The 17,155-nt window shown below is 43.0% G+C and overlaps 1 protein-coding gene across 12 annotated transcripts in view; it reads left to right on the forward strand.

The window, feature by feature from the left end:
* Positions 1 to 4,123: 4,123 nt before the first annotated feature.
* Positions 4,124 to 17,155, forward strand: part of LOC126875225 (cyclic nucleotide-gated cation channel alpha-3-like) — a 217,648-nt gene continuing 204,616 nt past the window's right edge. For 9 of the 12 annotated variants that reach the window (XM_050638022.1, XM_050638024.1, XM_050638023.1 and 6 more), the window contains exon 1: positions 4,125 to 6,694. The gene's annotated coding sequence lies outside the window, so the exon portion shown is untranslated. Of the gene's footprint in view, positions 6,695 to 17,155 lie in introns of all 12 variants that reach the window. The other 3 variants (XM_050638018.1, XM_050638030.1, XM_050638019.1) reach the window with 3 other exon arrangements.

Here is a 17,155-nt window from a genome sequence, read left to right on the forward strand (position 1 = left end):
TGTACCATGCTGTTCAGTTGGTTAAGTATTCGTCGTGACAAGAGTCGTTGGATCGTTGTTGTTGCTGCTGCTATCGTTGCTGCTATTGTTGTTACCGTTGATTGCGTCCGATGGTTCTAACGGTACGTAGCGCGACGTCGAGTCGAGTTACTAGCGAGTATCTAGACTGCTAGAATTTATGACTGTCTCGTATGATGTATGGCTGTGACATTTGTTCCAAGTTATTCATCGTGCAAAGTTCGATGGGTCTGTAACAAATATCGTTGCGACGTGCTCGATGCTTTACTCGCATAGTTTATTATTTCTTCTGTCTATCACACAGATACGTTTGACATGGATATAATTCCTGTACAGAAGGAAACGGAAACGCGTGTCAGTCGGATAGGGTCGTCGATCGTTCAACATTCAACGGTTGTTAAACATTCCTCGCGTTTTGCAAAGAAATGCATTTTTGTAAGACGGTGGCGAGGGAAACATCATCGTTTATCAACCGAAATATTATTCCATTCAGTTTGTTCGTTGTTAGATTCTTTTCCCTATTCGCGTATTCCAGGAATATAAGTGGAAAGCCGAAGAATGTAATTCCAAGAATATAAAGTTGGAATAATCTTTATACGCACAACGTTGTATACGGTGTACTTATTACTTGGCTCCAATTTAATCGAGTTCGATATAGATTTTCATTTTTAATTACGATATTACAATCTCGACGATAAGAAACCAACATACAAGCATCACACGCCGAGTTACATATATCGAGTTATTTTTCTATGTCTACGGTATCGATTAATATTCACAGTCGTGCAAGTAACATCTTCGCTAGAAATTAAATTCCACTGACCAAGTCGAATGCAGCCACACCGAAAAGAATGGCAATGACTACGAGCGATCTCGTAGCAACTGGAAAAACGATTAATGGGGCGATACAGAAGCAAAGAAAGCGACTGCTCTCTATCGCTCATCGACGTGTCACGCGTTGCTATGTACATATTTATGTGGTCTTGGTCGTATACGTGTCGCTTACAGCCAAAATACACGTGCTCGTCTTTACGACTCTGATCGTTAGGTCCATCAGAAATAACCAATCAGACCCGCGTGTCTTCGCCTAATCGTCTTATCGGCTGTCTGTTATATCGACTGTTGCTCAATTATATCGACTGTTCTCGATTTACTGTTATGTCACGCGTTGCTATATCATGTTATTTGCATGTGACGCCTTCGGCCAGTACGCGCGCTTATCTTTATGATTGCGTCTGGTCTGTCAGAAATAAACGATCAGACCCGCGTTCCTTCGCCTAATCAGCTCCGTATTGCACCGGACCAACGATTCCAACGACATTCCGGTGTTCTATCCCGTTTCTTTCTATCCCATTCTCCATGAATATTTCATAGCTGGTTTATCCGTTGGATACAATCTAGTCGGAATCTTCTTCTTCCCTTTAATCAATCTGATCGTTGGATGCTAATCTTCTTATTAGGAGGACCGAAGTTACAGCGTCGAAGGAGTGCTTGCACCGTGCACACGTGTAACGTATGACGCATCTAGCTTCACGCGCGTTTATGTAGCGGCGCACCTGGATCCGATTATAGACATGACTTATCGCACACAACATTAGGTTTATCGGATAAGTGTTTGCGGGCGTGGTGCAAGGAATATCCATCCCCTCGGAGACTATTCCCTTTGATCTCCGACATAACAGATTTTCTGCGATAAATGCTGTTGCATTTTTTACGCCGCTTCAGCTCCCGTGTACTCGGCTAACCTACATGTCTCGGTTTACTTAGCAACAGCAACGCGTGGAATGAAAATTGGTCTGGAAGGGGAGCAGAGTAGGCGAAGCCGCAGGGACTACGCGTGATATCGGAGATTAAGCTCCTCCGGAATGGCGAACGGAGTACGATTTCGCTAAAGACAAATTGTTGTGAAAAATTGCCGCTCGAATGATTGAAAATTGAAAAACGAAAATATACGAAAATATCTGCTGATTGATGTACATTCGGCAATACATCACATTAGACTTTTTAGAGGGCGGCCACTAGTGGACACTAGCGAGAAATAACAACGAGATTCCAGTGATTGAAGGCGTTATAATGCTACAGATATTTTGATTTCTTCGGACTTTGTAATACCGTAAGATCCAGCTATTGTGAATTATATTGTTCATTTAGACGAGATGCTCAAATCGCTTTGAATAGTTTGTAAATAGAACTAGTTATCTCGCAATTTTTACGAATTAATGCAAACGACGCTTCGCATTTCGCAGAATTTCATTAAATTTAATATTTCAACAATTTCCAGAGATTTTCTATGATCATCATTAATTTACAGAATTGTAATTACGAAATTTTATAAGATAGAATCAAGCGTGTGCAGTAGCTAAAATGATTCGTTGCACACGTTCTGTAAAATGCACGGAGATTTTACTAATTAATTGCATTCGGCACGGAATGTTGCAACGAATATACATGTATATACACTGGCAACATAACAATCGTAATTAAAAATTATACGCGAAATCGTACAAGAAAGCGTAATAATAAAAGCGAAATAAAAGTCTTTGCATTAGTACGTAATTAGTATGTGTATGATTGTAATAAGATTTCTTTACTATTGAATTCTGATATACGGAGTGTCTCGCGCAAATGGGACAGACTACATTTTCTCTATTGACATTTATACTTAGATACGACGATCAAACTAAATTTCGCAAAATAATTGATATTAAAATACGCGTATTCGTAAAATGATAGATATTGTCTTGTACTAAAGGCTTGTCGTGTTTAACAATAAATGGAGCCTTTTCATTCATCGTCTATTTCTTATGGTCGGTAAAAGATCCCATTCCAAACTAATTCGATATCAATGAAATTAGAACGACGATAAAAACGCGTAAACGATAATAACAACTACATATATGACGTCGTTTCTTAATTATTACATACACCGTGACTCTTTCATGGAAATTAGAGCAAAGGAAAGTGTGTTCTAAATAACTGCGTGTGCTCGTGCTTTAAACTATGTATTACACAGTAGAAAATGCGATTCGAACCTTGTTTTTTTCCCCCTCGAATCTTCGGTATGGCTGGTTCTGCCCCCTATTCGTAACCGTGTCACGAAGCATTGGAACAGAAGGGTGCTCGCCGCCTTTCTCGCCTTATTCAACGTCGTATCGTCACAGTTTCTTATTAATATTCCTTGTCTTTCTATACTTTTTAAAATACAACTCTTGAGAATTTTCTATTCACTTTTCCTACCTTTTTCTATTTCCACGCGTATAACTCGCAATTTATTAGGGCTGTCTTCCATCTGCAGCGTGGTTCACACGTGACGATTAAACCCTTTTCACCGCGTATATCATTCGTCGCTCCGACAAAAGATACGTACATCCGCTACCCCTCTCTTCTGCCATCTCTTTCAACCTCGTGCTCCAATCATTTCTGTCCCACCTTACCGCCGGTTCCTTCTCTTCCGCATTGTTTTTTGTCCTTCACCTCATTCTCGTCGTTCCTTAATCCGCGCCTACTTCTACCGTTTCCTACTTCCTCTCGTCATCCATCTCCTCTCGCCTCCATCCTTCGTTACTTACTCTCTCTCTCTCTCTCTCTCTCTCTCTTTCTGTCTCTTTTCAGCCGGCAGCCCTCTTTGATCCCCGTCCAGTCTCCGTCCATTCTCTTCCTCCGATCCACTCGTCTATTCCAACATTTTCTCGCTCGTGCACCTCTTTTTCCATCTCCTTAACCGTCCTTCTTGGACCGACCGACTCTATCCGAATCTTCTCCTTCCCTCTTGTCAGCCATCTCTCTTCGATCCAGTTTCCTCTTCGTTCCACTTTCCACCCCGTTCTCCTTTTGCCCCTCTCTCTCAGTCTCTCTGTCTTTCAAGCCTACGCGGCTCGATCTCTGTCGCACCCACGACCAGCTCGTTCCCTTTCACCCTCGCCGCGTACTGCGTCTCTGTTCAACCAGCGCCCTCTTTCATCCACTCTGTCGGCCTGTTGGCGTCTCCGTTGGACGTAGTCGTCGCGTCGCACGGATCGGTCCTGCGCGATGGGGATGCTGCGAGATAATCGTTCCCCCTTCGGCCCGCGAACAGCCGACCCCTTTCGGACACCCCCGCGCCGAGGGAAGCAGCAGTAAGAGCCAGGCCGCCGCCATAGCCGCTCCCCGGGCAACGAAGGAGGAGAAACCGGCGTACCATTCTCTTTTCCTTTTTTCCTTTCTATTTTTCTCTCTTTCTCTCTTGCGATCCGCGAGCGAAGATACGTGTTTTTCCGCGGCGACGTTCTAACCTGCACCAGCTCTCTGCACGAGCTGTCCACTCGTCCAGCGACGCTGTTCGAGTAACATCGAAGGGCAGACGGGTGCCGAGTATCCGTCAGCGGATCATGTGACGCGGACCTGAACACGCTCGACGTTGCCCTTAAACGCGTGTGCCCGATGACAGCGGGCGAAACGGCGCTGCCGACGACGTCGCCCGTGCTACGTCTTCGATTCGCTGCGTGGAACGTGGACGACGACCGGTGCAAGTTGGTGCCAGTGCGCTAACCTCGATTCCGTGGCATCGCGACGTCACGAACCTCGCGGACTGCGTTCGCCGCTCGATCGCTAGCTCTCGGTGAGATTACGCCGTGTGCGCGGTAAAGAAAGCAGCGGGTCGCCAAGCTCTCGGACGAGATGCAAAGCTACGATGACACCGGTCATCGTGGAGAAACGACAGCCTGGAATTAGTAATCGGCCAGTATCGACTAACGGTATCGTTTGATGACTCGAAGCGACGCACGAGAACGTGGTCCGCGATGCTGTGATGGTTCTACGTCACTGCCGAACATGCGTTGCATCGTAAGCCGCTTTCAGCGATCGAGCTTGGTTGCTTGCCTACGATATACGGCTGTCGCAATCGTTCTGGTGACGTGATTCGAAAGGATCGTCCACTAGGATGGTGGCGAGGGTCGTTGAGATGGGAAATGTTGACGCACGGCATCCGCACGTTTCGCAGACTCGCTGCATCGACGTGTTCGGCCAACCAAGGCCGACGTTCTCGACGAGCTAATTGATTTATATCTTCGGAAAAGCCTGGCCGGTGAGCGATCTCGGCGCTATCGTTGGCTGCTCGGTAACAAAGCGAGAGACGCTCGACGAGATGGTGGAGAGGTCGCGCGAATGAAACAAGAGAGTATATCGGCAGAGTATCCTTCAAGGGGAACAAAGAAGAGGAACACACGTGTTGCTCGAATGCAAAACAGCTTCTTATACGTGGAGGCTGTCGTTGCGTGCTCGCCGCAGCCAAAAAGTTACGCGAGATTGTGCAACGCGCGAATCGATATCATTCGGCGGAACGTCCGAGACCGATCCGAACAGCTATCGTATTTTACTTCTCGCGCAGAGGATAAAATTCTGGCCTGGTGCGAGTTCTGTGCGCCGCTGGAATGACCTTAACCTTTGGCGTTTCGGGGGAAGAAGCGGTCGAGGGATTAGACGTCGGACAGGGATCGTGGAGAAGCGTGAAAATTCGAGAAAGAATCCCCCTGCGACGTGACGGATCTAATTGAACGTATAACTGTACGCTCTTATCGACGAGCAGCCCGTAAAAGTAAGGGATGGAAGAAAGGATGAGAGGCACGTTGACGCATTGGTGCTGGATTTTTAGGCGAACGATCGCTGCACACGTTTTGTACCGCGACGATTTCTCATCACGTACGTCACTCTGAATCTCATCGACCAACATAGTGATTCGAGCGCCGCCGAATCGTAACGCAATTACCAAGTGTCTTCTAAACGATAAGCATCGATCATCGACATCGAACGAATCTCTCCTTATTGAGAAGCGCGTCGCACCACGGAATACTTATACCGAATATTTCAACAGCGACTTATTCGATCGAATACGATCGGCAAAACATTTTCCACAACCGCATACACGCAGAGCGAGCGGACGCGCGAATAACTACGTTCTTCTCACGAACGACAAACGTACGAGCCCCCGGTATCGTCCAAGTTTCATCAGCAACGGCCAACGTCGAAGACGCTCTTTGTAAACGAGTGCAGTCAGCGTCGCATACAAACAGCTCATTTGCATTCTAACGATACGCAAACATGGCCGGACGGTTCGCCTCGGTTTGGAACGCAAGTCGGCGATAGTTTGATCGTTTCGGCAAGATCGGTAGCGCTGAAACGTGCTGCACGTTCCGCGACTTTGGACACTGTGCTTCGAACTAAAGCGTGGATCGGCGGTGTCTGGCGATCGTGTCGAGTCATCGTGTTGGGCCTGCGATGAGTTCGGTTCAAGGATAAACTCAACTTGTTGCGAGAGAACACACGTACACGAGGTGGGTGGTGGAGGAGGAGTAGATGCGTGTGGAAGTGTGTCTTGGCGTGAGGCGACGCTTTGGTGCGAATGTGTGTCGGCTGGTGTGGTCGTTGGTGTCGCTGCTGATGGTTGCATCGCAGCCAGCCGTAAAGGAATACGCTATTTCGCGCGAGTGTCGGTACCGTGGCGTCGTGGGGGTGTCGTTGCTCGGTCGACCGGTGTCGATTCCCTCGATGATCGATCGACGACGCGGCCTCCGTTTCTTTCGATCGATTTCGCGACCGTGTTGTATCGAGCGGCCTGGTCGTTCTCGCTCGTCCGTACTTTCAACCGCGTCGCACACGAGATGAGCAACGGGAGCAACGTGCTCGTCGAGCATCGGTGTTGGTGAGTACGGTCAGATGTACGGCGTTCCTCTGCCTCTCCATCCATGTGTGTTGTATGTGCGTGTGCGCGCGCGCGACTCTCGGTCTGTATGATTTACGTGTGCATGATCTACGTGTGTAGGTGTGCGGAGCCGTGGGTGCGCGCACGATAGGATGGTTAGGTACTTAGTAGCTCGTTACTGCCACCGAACTACCATCGAAGTAGTTTAATCCAACGACGTCGCTGCGTGTTGTATTAATGTCCTGCTATTAAACGGCACTAACTCTTTTGAGACAGACCGCTGCAACTAGCGCGCAAGCAGACGCGTCTTTTTCCCTATCGATAATTGGCTCTTCCGATTTGCTCGCGGGCGATATCGTTCTAAATCAATGGTTATTGTTTTCTATAGGATGAGGTAGGTCAGTCGCGACGTGTATTTAAAGACTACACGGGAAAAAACATGATAATCCAGTTTGTTGGTTTTCTGACTTCTATGCTTTTATTCATATATCGACTGCAGGATCTGTGCAGAAGCTAAGGCCCGAGGCTGGGTATTTTTCATAGAGTACGATATTGAAAGAGCGGCGTGCGAGCAAATATGAATAACTCTTTTGTATAATGCGTTTACCCGACACTTTGTGCACATCGTATCAAAACATTAAAATATTTATTTAGAGTCCGGCGGTGTGACTCTGTACACATTCGATGGGAACTTGTAATTCGTTGTTTTAGTTGGAATATTTCGTTCGTATACTTTTCAGTATTTTCTAAAGAATTTTGGAGATATCAAGACCCTCTTTTATTTTCTTTTTTATTTATATCGTAATGTTGCAGTCTTTGGGAGAATACAGGACATAAGTGCACGCAGATAGATTTGGCTTGGCGAGTAAGAATATTTTTTAATTATTTTTCGTAATTACGTTAGCTTAGCTTTTCGGTTCGTTTTGAGTGAAAATTCACTTTTACTCGTATCTAGTTGGTAGAGAAATCCATTAGACGTTAATATATTTCCTGTTATGGCCGTGAGATTTTGTCAACAGCCAGAAATCGATGGAAAAGCAAAATTATATTCGGCAAAAGAGAAGCGACAAAAAGTAGGTTCTGCCATGTATATGCATTGAAACTTTAAGCCAGTCTCTTTAGGAGACGAATCCTTTTATATTCGGATTTTGTTTCTCGGCTTTGGTTTATGTTTGTGATACTCGAGAAGAAAAATGCAGATGAGAAAAATACATAGAGAAAGAAGGGAAGTAAACAAAATACGTAGAAAGAAGAAAGTAAAATGCAATATCGTACGAAATGCGAGTATATCGAAGAAATTTTTAAAAAGTTTCATTTAAAAATTGCAACACGATAGGTACAATTAGAAAGAATATAACGTGATATTACCATAGCATAGATGCTGTTGATATTACAATGTCCAGTCGCAACGCGGTATTCCGATATATGTCGAAGTTATCTCTGTTCCCAAGTTTTACGTTTTCCACGAAAAACATTGTAAAAGTTTTTCGGTCGTCTCGCATGTGACGTTTGATCCTCTCTAACTGTATCGTTATACTTGCTCTTGGCGGAATTTTGAACTCTCGTCATCTATGTACACGCTTCTTTCGTAACAATAATTTTCAAGTTTCGAACAAAACGCAAAGATTCTTTGGTATAAAAAGTAACATAAATGAATTCCTCTTCGTAAACTGGTTAGATGTATAATGTCTGTGGATATTGCGATTTCAATGATTTAGTAATTAATACTATTGTTACTCATGTAGGAGGCATAACGAATATAACGAATATTTAACGCGTAATACAACACGAACGTAACAAATTCCCAAATCTCCTGCGTTGTAGGCAATAGGATATTTTATTCAAACAGATTGTTTTCGCTGCACCATATCGTTCATTATTTTGTAGCTGTATTTTAGGCAGGAATAACAGCTTCAATAATTTTGTGTAATTTTATTCTATAAATAATAGACACGCGTGTATTATCTGCCGTAATATTTTTCAGATATTAATCACTCTTGGCACGTTTCTTTTAATTAATTATTTATAGACGCATCGACTATTCTAATAGGATATCAGCGAATTAATTGCAATGATCGGTCGACTTTCGTCATTTTTGCGAAAGATTCGTTTTCCTTAGCGTTGTCGACGTCCGGTCAAGTGAAATAAAATTAACCATAAAATTATTTAATTAGAGAGTGAGATTAAAAACTAGGATCAAACAGCATCAAACAGCCGAAGATTAAAAAATAAGTAAGATTAAATGATCGAAAAGGAAGAATTACATAAAATGGAAGATCTCCTTCAGTCGCTGGAGCAGATATTAAGATTTTCCCCTGTCACAGTGTTCGTTTGTGCGAATGCTGGTATTGCATTTTATCGGATTTTGTGCAATTACAGGATCGGCGAGTGGGGGCAAACTGCGAATAGAGAGCGAGACGAATTAAATTTACGAGTGTCTAGCAAATATGATTGGGGTGATAAACGATAGAAAAACACAGGGTTCCGCCCATATGTGCGACGTTTATGTGACGATATTTGAGGCACGTGGCAGAATCGTAAAAATGGGGCGCCAGTTTTAGTATTACCTATTCAGAACAAGGGGAAAGACGTCGAACCCCTAAAATTTGTAATTTATAGCCTGTTTGGTTATTTTATTTGCTCAGATAGGCTTGCCTCAAGTTTTATTTCTTTCCTCGCAAAATTTATAACTTTGGTTATTCGCAGGTGTTAAAAAATTTACTCGATCTAATGTTATTCCATGCACATCTTTATATTTTACCATAAATCCACTATACGGTCCACTATAAATTAGTTGTAGAATCGTTAGACCTAGTACCTGTTTCCTCGTTGATTCACGAGGATAATTACACTTGGACGTTCTGATTGGAAATCATTTCGATCCTTTTCTGCTGCTTGCCGCACTGTGCAAAAGGGCGAAGTCGAGTCTCAAACTTCCACTTTGTTACGAGCATGTTAGAGAAAGATTTGTTCACAACGCTTTAATTTTTACTTTTACTAGGATAGGACTTTTTGTAGTTTTTTTTTTTTTTTGAGGAATGTTTAGCAACGGGAGTTGATGAGAATTGCTTTACACGAAAAATTTGCGACTTTGGTTGATTTATGGAAATAAGGGTAAACTTGGTCTCGTTGCGTAATAAAGTAGAGCTTTCGTCTATATTTTATCGTGCATGTAATACTTCACTTCCGCACAGAGTTGCCTTAAAACAATTATTTTCTAGTTGGATGATTTCCCCCGTTAGTTGACATATTCGTGAAATTTTTCTCGCTTACAGAATTCATTGACAAAACGTTATCGTTCTTTCGTAACTTTTACTTGTTATCGAGCTTTACGTTAATCCATACGTTAAACGAATTTGGGGGAATCGTAATCTATTTTGAAACTATCGCGTATTTCATGAAACTTGTGCACAGCACTTACAGTGAAATCCAGCGAGTTTAGACTCGGTTGAGTACACATGCACCGAAAAGATTTTCAAACTCGATTTTCTCGAAACTTAAATCTCAGATGAACAAGTATCTTTCTTTTCGAGTTATTTTTACAATGAATTTACAATCTTCGATGATTTCATGACGAGGAAAATGGTTTGTGATTTTGACGTCACGGTGGGCTAAAAATATAACTAGAAATGAAATTAAACTAACAGAATATGGATATTAGAGTGTAATTTGAAAGTTAGGCGGCGTTCTAGGAGACCAATTACATGACTTGTGTCCGCAAGTACCAACTATTCGCAAATTCAACGATAGCAGATTGCTCTCGTCAAAAACGTCGGAATAATTCTTAAGAGAAAACTTCGCGTGTACCACGGCTAGTTAAATGAAAGTTGAAATTGAAATGAAATTAAAGTAACAGAATATGGATATTAGCGTGTAACTTGAAAGTTAGGCGGCGTTGTAGCATACTAATTGCATGACTTGTATCTGAAAGTACAAACTATTGGCAAATTTAACGTTAGCAGACACTGTATCGATTTCTCTCACCAAAACTGCCAGCGTCGGAGAATAATGCTTCAGAGGAAACTTTTCACGTGCCAGGAAAAATTCTGCCTGGCAATCTGAGCAATCTGAGCGACGTGCAAGGTGTCTATTACTCGCGTAAAGGAATTTCGCGGAGGTATCCCGATCGGAGAACGAATGTGCCCGTAAAGTGAAATCAAGTGGCTTATTAATCTCGCATAAAGCGCGGCCGAGGAATCGCTGCTCCAACCGGAAGGAAATTCGATCGGCTGCGGCGGAAGTTGTAGCGCAGGAACCTGCTCTTTAGTCGCAGCCGCATTTCATCCGTGAAGAATCGCTTAGATTATCGTTGCTGGATTGCTTACTGCGAGATGCCCCAACTATCGGGAAAGCGAACGTCGATGGAACGTGACAGGGGATGCAGTAAAAATTCAGGCAAATTTATTAGAAACGATGGCGAAGATCTCGAAAGAGATACCGAGAGAGATTGCAGGATTGAATGAAGCTAGGTCAATCGTAAAAATTCGGATTAGTCGAAAGACGTATTAGAAATAGGAGTTTGAATAATATCGTTTTCCCTGTGAATATTGTTGCGTCAATCGTGTGATCCGCATCGGACGACCTAAAACAAACTTCTTTTTAACGACGAACTTGCTTTTATTTTTGTATCACGTTTAAACGTTTGGAATGAAAAGACCCAAGAATGATATTTACATAGAGAGTTTCATAACTCAGTTGCAGAAAAGTCCTGAGCTTTCCAAAAGTTATAATTGAATGCATATGTCAGTGATGAAAGTACGCAGGGATTTGAAACACATTTCAAACTTTCAAAAACTCGAGTTTATATACCATGGTTTAGAGATGTATGCGATTGTACGAATTGTCTTACATAGAAATTGTATTATATATTATTACGTTGCAAAAATATCGTTCAAGATATTTTTATTATATTTTCTATTACGCTGATGTTTATTGTACGATTCGACTTGGATAGATTTTTGCGAAAAACTCGAAGATACAAATATGCGCAAAATACTAAGACAATCCTCCATCTAATTTGCATTTTTTTTTTAGTTATATTCGTAAAAACATAAATTTTTCAGTAATAAACAAAACGCAGTTGCAAATTGTTACCGCAAAGAGTAACAAGCAATAGGAATTGTTTCGTCTGCTTTCGTGAATTATCGTACGGCTTATCCAAAGATGAAACAGTTTACGCATCCACACGGATAATCGGGAAGATATGCCATTTATTTCAGTTCTATTAAAACTTTGCTTTGTATGGCTTTGATCGAACCTCCAATTTTATCTGACTGGTACAAGTGGAGGCTCAAATTGCAGCAAGATCACTTTGCAACCCTTTGTATCACGAATATACCCTTTAAGTCTTTGATCCTATGAATGCCTATATGCGTTAAGCAAAATCCATTCTCTTGCTCTACGAACACATGCATAGATATATGGCTGGCTACGCGATGGAGAAAATTCCATTGCTATACGAATACACGCAAACGAAGGAAATAATGGACCAAGTCTGTGTACCAAGTTGTTGCACAAACAGAAACACACCCATACGTATCTTACAATCGCGAATTGAACGTCACTTTACGATTTAACGTAAATTGCTAGCTCTTTTACTAGACCTTCTCCAGATTTACGTACGTCGTAAATAATGTCTCCATCGTTTGCCGCGAATATTAATTAGTAAGAATATAAATTAATAAAAGCATAATAAATAGAAGCGCAATTGGACTGAAAAGTAAAGAAACGTAAAATCGAGTTGTACACTTTTATATCATTTAATCGCGTCTCAATATCAAATCTACTTAGGACACTCGTGCATATGGTTTTCACGTATGCTTTCTAAATGGAAACTATATCGTTCCGCTGCTTTGCAGCCTATCCGTTCGCATACTCTCTGATGTTGGATTCCATTCATGCGTTATTACCGCGATTTATTCATGAAACAGCCGACTCGCGTCCCACATTTATTCGACAGTTTTACAACTGTCACGCGAGCTATCGGTTCGCAATAAATACAGGAACGCTGGTGAACAGAGCGTACGCTTTTCCTTCGATATGATAAATCGAAGATAGCAACGAAAGAAAGAGAGCGGCCACCTGCAGGGCGAAACATTCGACCTTGTATGGAAATTTAGCGCAGTTTATACGATACCCATAAACCATCCAGAGCTTGCAGCTTCTGCAACAACCGATTCAACGCTCTCACGAAGCTCGCTGCTTTTTATTTCCATCGTCGGTTTCCTCCGGCTTCTCCCATCCCTCGCCTTCATCTTTCCCCTTCGTTCTTTTTGCGCGTCCCTTTTCCATCCTCCCCTCTTTGTCTCTGTCTAATTTTTCCGTTCCACCGCTAGGGCAAGCATATTTGGAATACCGGTTCGTTTAAGACGAGCAAAGAATCACAGCAGACGAAGGAATAAAACTGCGAAATATCATAGGGAAACCAATAAACTTTTGTATTATTTCAAACTCTCCGACATACTCTGAGGTTCTGGCATATTTTAACGACGGCTGCACGATTCAATACTTGTCAGAGAACTTGTGCAAATTGACGTTCTTCCACTCTGCAAATCGAATAGAAAATCCACAAATGTTGCTCTATTGCTCGCGGCGTTAGAAATTCGATAGCGTCGGTAGTTTTTCCTTTCTTTTTCCCCAAGATACTCGGTAGTTTCTTAAACGTTCCAAACTAGCAACAGCGTCTGAAATATGCTGATCGTTCTCTGTCTATTTCTCGACTTTTCTTGCTAGCGGCAAATTTATGCATCATCCGACCGACGCGATAAATCATCCAGTCACCGATTTCGTCCGAGCGACGAAATAATAAATCAGCTTCTTGCGGCGTGTCCCCCAAGGCGTTGGTTTACTCTGCCCAGCCGTGGCGGCGTGTTCGATCCGCGAAACTCGATCGAGATTTACGAGACTCGGCGGTGTTCCTTGAGCTGGGCGCGCTATCGCCACGCGCGACGTTGTCTCGGCCTGATTGCGTCACGCGTCAGAAATCGCATCCGTTTTGTCGACGCCGGCTCGAACAACGTTATCTCCGCGATTCTTCACCAGCGGAAGCGTCGCAAATTCACCCGCGGATGCGAAACAAGCGCGAATGCGAAGGAGGCTCCCCGCGGAGCTGAGAATAATGTTGAGATTTTTTAGCATGGAGCGAGGACGAGGCGCGAATGTGACAAGCGACGACGTTCGCGTGGATCGAATAAATCTCACTCGATTTCTATCTCAGAGAAAACTACGCACAGCCAACCGACGCTGCGACTCAGAGAATCGAAGACTACGACTGAGAGAACGGAGGACTATAATTTTCGACTAAAACCGGAGGAGGAAACAAGTAGTTGTAACGCACAAGTGTAACGTTATACCGCAGAAAATATTATGCTTCTATAGTTGCGTAGAAATATTGGCTTTCCACGATATACACGGATGGTCTCGAAGTACAAATGTAATTTTTCTCCAGCTTGATCTCTTATCGGAAGAAACTTTTCTCCGTATGCTGTGCATAGTCTACGACACTGCCGTGGCGGACGCGAATCGATCAAGAGCCGCAAAGTTAGAACCGGTTAAGCGGTTTTCAAGTTACAGAGGCGCGAACAAGCGTACATTAAGGCCAAACACAATGCAACCGTGTTCGTAGCGCGGTCGGGTAAAAATATCAGCATTTTCGGGATTAAAGACGATAAGAGCATTTCAAACGAGGGACTGCAGCACTGTTTTACGCAATGCAAACGACGCTGCATTAAGCGTATGGCCGCTAAAGGGGAGCACTTTGAACGCGACCGTGTAGATTTCGTGGAATGTTGAAAGGAACAATTCTCGTCGATTATTTCCGCGAGATTTTTCTTCGTGGCGCGATTTAGTAGACGCGCCTTGCAAGCATGGCGTATTTGTACGCAAAGTTTCATCGAGATCAGCAACTTGGAATCGCGTAACGCTGCTTGTTGGTAACTTACTAACCGTGCAAACTAACTGTTAGCTTACTGTTAGGTGGAAATATAGAAACGTTTCTGGCCGCAGATAAATTATCGCGTTTGAAGAGCGAAACAGGTGCGCCAATATTAGCTTCTTAACAGATTTATGCGGAGCTGAGCGTTTGTTCGTTGATTTGACGTGCAGCGCGTCGAGATAATTATTATCGGAATTATCGCAGCATAAATTTGTTTAGCTGCAATCACCGCACACCGTACTCTCAAATTATTCCATTTTTGCACTGCAATCATCGTAGCCTCGTAATTATATCGATACGTCAACTTGAAATCGCTCGATCATCGCGCCCCTCTAAACCCAATTCCATTAGCTTTCACGACGAATAACTTTCTCTGCTATAATCTTTTGTGACGGCCACTGACGGCCACTGAAAGCTTTATTTCTCGAATTATATTCGCAATTTTCAAGTACACTAAAACTGGAATATTCCTCGTTGTTTTTGAAGTCGAGCGATTAGACTCTCCGTATATCGTTATATATTTAAAGTACGTAAAAGTATGCAGATAAAATAACGCAGTGTAGAATAATTGACGTATGAACGCACGCGAGTTGTAACACGAAGCATACGACGTGTGGAAGATGCTACTATACTGAAAACAACGTGCTGTTGCAATAACGCGGGCTTTACTTTTTAGACATTACGTTCGTGATTAAAGTTGCAGGAAGCTAAAAGCATTGTTCCTATCTACATTTTCACCCTTGGCAAATTTTCTCAAGAGTTTAATAAATAATACTGAATTCTTTGAAATAATTATGATAGACGTATAGGAATATAGCTAGGCTGTATTTTTAAGACACGAAGACCACGCGATAAGCCTGTCTTTTACGATGAAAACACAACAAGTCGTTTTCTGTCGGTTTTCTAATTTTAATATCTTTCAAACTTTACGACGAAAAAGAAATATACTGGCACACAATATGCGAACGTGGGAAGAAACTGTTAGGTCTCGCCCAAGGAATCGTCTGTGAAGTCGCAAACGATATTTTAATATCTTCGATGTTCTAATGATTTTCGATGTTTGAAACTCAACGTTTTTACGAGCAATATGTTTTAATTGCGAGGAAGGTGGAAAAAAGTGCATGGTTATAAAATAATATAGAATGACAATTTCGTTGGACGTGCCTCTAATTGACAGCGCATTGAATTTTAATATTTTAAAACAGTTACTAGAAAAATGGAAAATTTGAGTCGTGTTCTTTTATGCGGAAAATACAACACGTACAAAATAGAACGCGATCGTAACCTCATAAAGACAAAATAAATTCCTATCCACTTTCCAATTTATTACCAATTTCCCATAAAAATATGCATCATCGGACTATCTATAACGTCCTTAACGTCAATTTGCATCTTCTAAGGAGCTGGCTTGCCTTCCAATCGTATCGTATTTCGTAAAGTCGTCGGCGTTTCAAGCGCTCACACTGTCATCAGAGAGACTATTTGCCTCTTTCGTGAATGTGAGGGCAGCGCGTTGTACCCGACAGACAGGAAGAATTAATGAGAAGCAACGGAAGAGAGGGGAAGTAGAGAAACTCCGACGAAAAGAACGGGGAGAATAAAATTCGTGTACCACGAAAAATTGAAATTTTCTAAAAATATGTTGCGATTAATTAACAGAGAAACGAGAAGAACGTGGGCGGAAGGAATCAAGTGAGAAAGTTTCCGCACACACGCAGAAGCGAGGCAAGGACGCTCGTTAAGCTGGATGCTGTTTCCGATCTTTGTAGCGGATTTAGAGAAAGTAACGAGGAAAGATTAGAGAGCGGCCGGTAAAAAAGTTGTGCAGCTTAACGTGGCCAGACGACACGGTGTTGTTGGCAAGGCAGGAGGTTGAAACGAGAGAAACGACGAAGCGTTCGGAGAAACAGCTGGAAAGGGGAAAGTTAATACCGAGGAAGAGGAGAAGTCGAAGATGACGATGATTTTCAGAGGAGAAGGTGGAAGCAGCTTCTCCTGTCGTAGATAAAGTCCACGCTGTCGTCTCCCGTTTTGACTTTTCCTCGAAAAGTACGATGGTGCGAAAAGTGCGTCTGTGCGGTGAGTTGGCGGTTTCGAAAGTAAGTTGGGCGGCGTTGTGGCAAATAACGAAGCAGCATTTCCCCTGAAATCGCCACAGTCTCGGCGAATAAACCAACGTGCATTATGGCTCCCAGGTCGATGCTTCCTATCGGAGCCATTATCTCGTTTTATTCGAAGCAACGGTGCAGGCGCGCACGTTGCAATCTCTTGTCGGCATCGTTTATCGGCTGCTTTTGTGATGCTGCAGCGGAACTAGTTTATCGCAAAATGCCTACGCAAAATATTGGCCGGCGGTTAGCGAATTTTGTATTCGAAGCCTGTTCCTCGAACGCCTGTAGCTTGCGTGCGGTAGCTACGGGCCAAAATGTAGAGTGCTCGTGAATCAAACGATCGAGCGATAGTAAGCATAAACGCGTCACAATTGCCTAATTAAGTATGTATATGTATATTAAATTGAGGCGAAGATT

The sequence above is a fragment of the Bombus huntii genome, chromosome 17 (assembly GCF_024542735.1).
Source record: "Bombus huntii isolate Logan2020A chromosome 17, iyBomHunt1.1, whole genome shotgun sequence".
In the NCBI taxonomy this organism is placed as follows: domain Eukaryota; kingdom Metazoa; phylum Arthropoda; class Insecta; order Hymenoptera; family Apidae; genus Bombus; species Bombus huntii.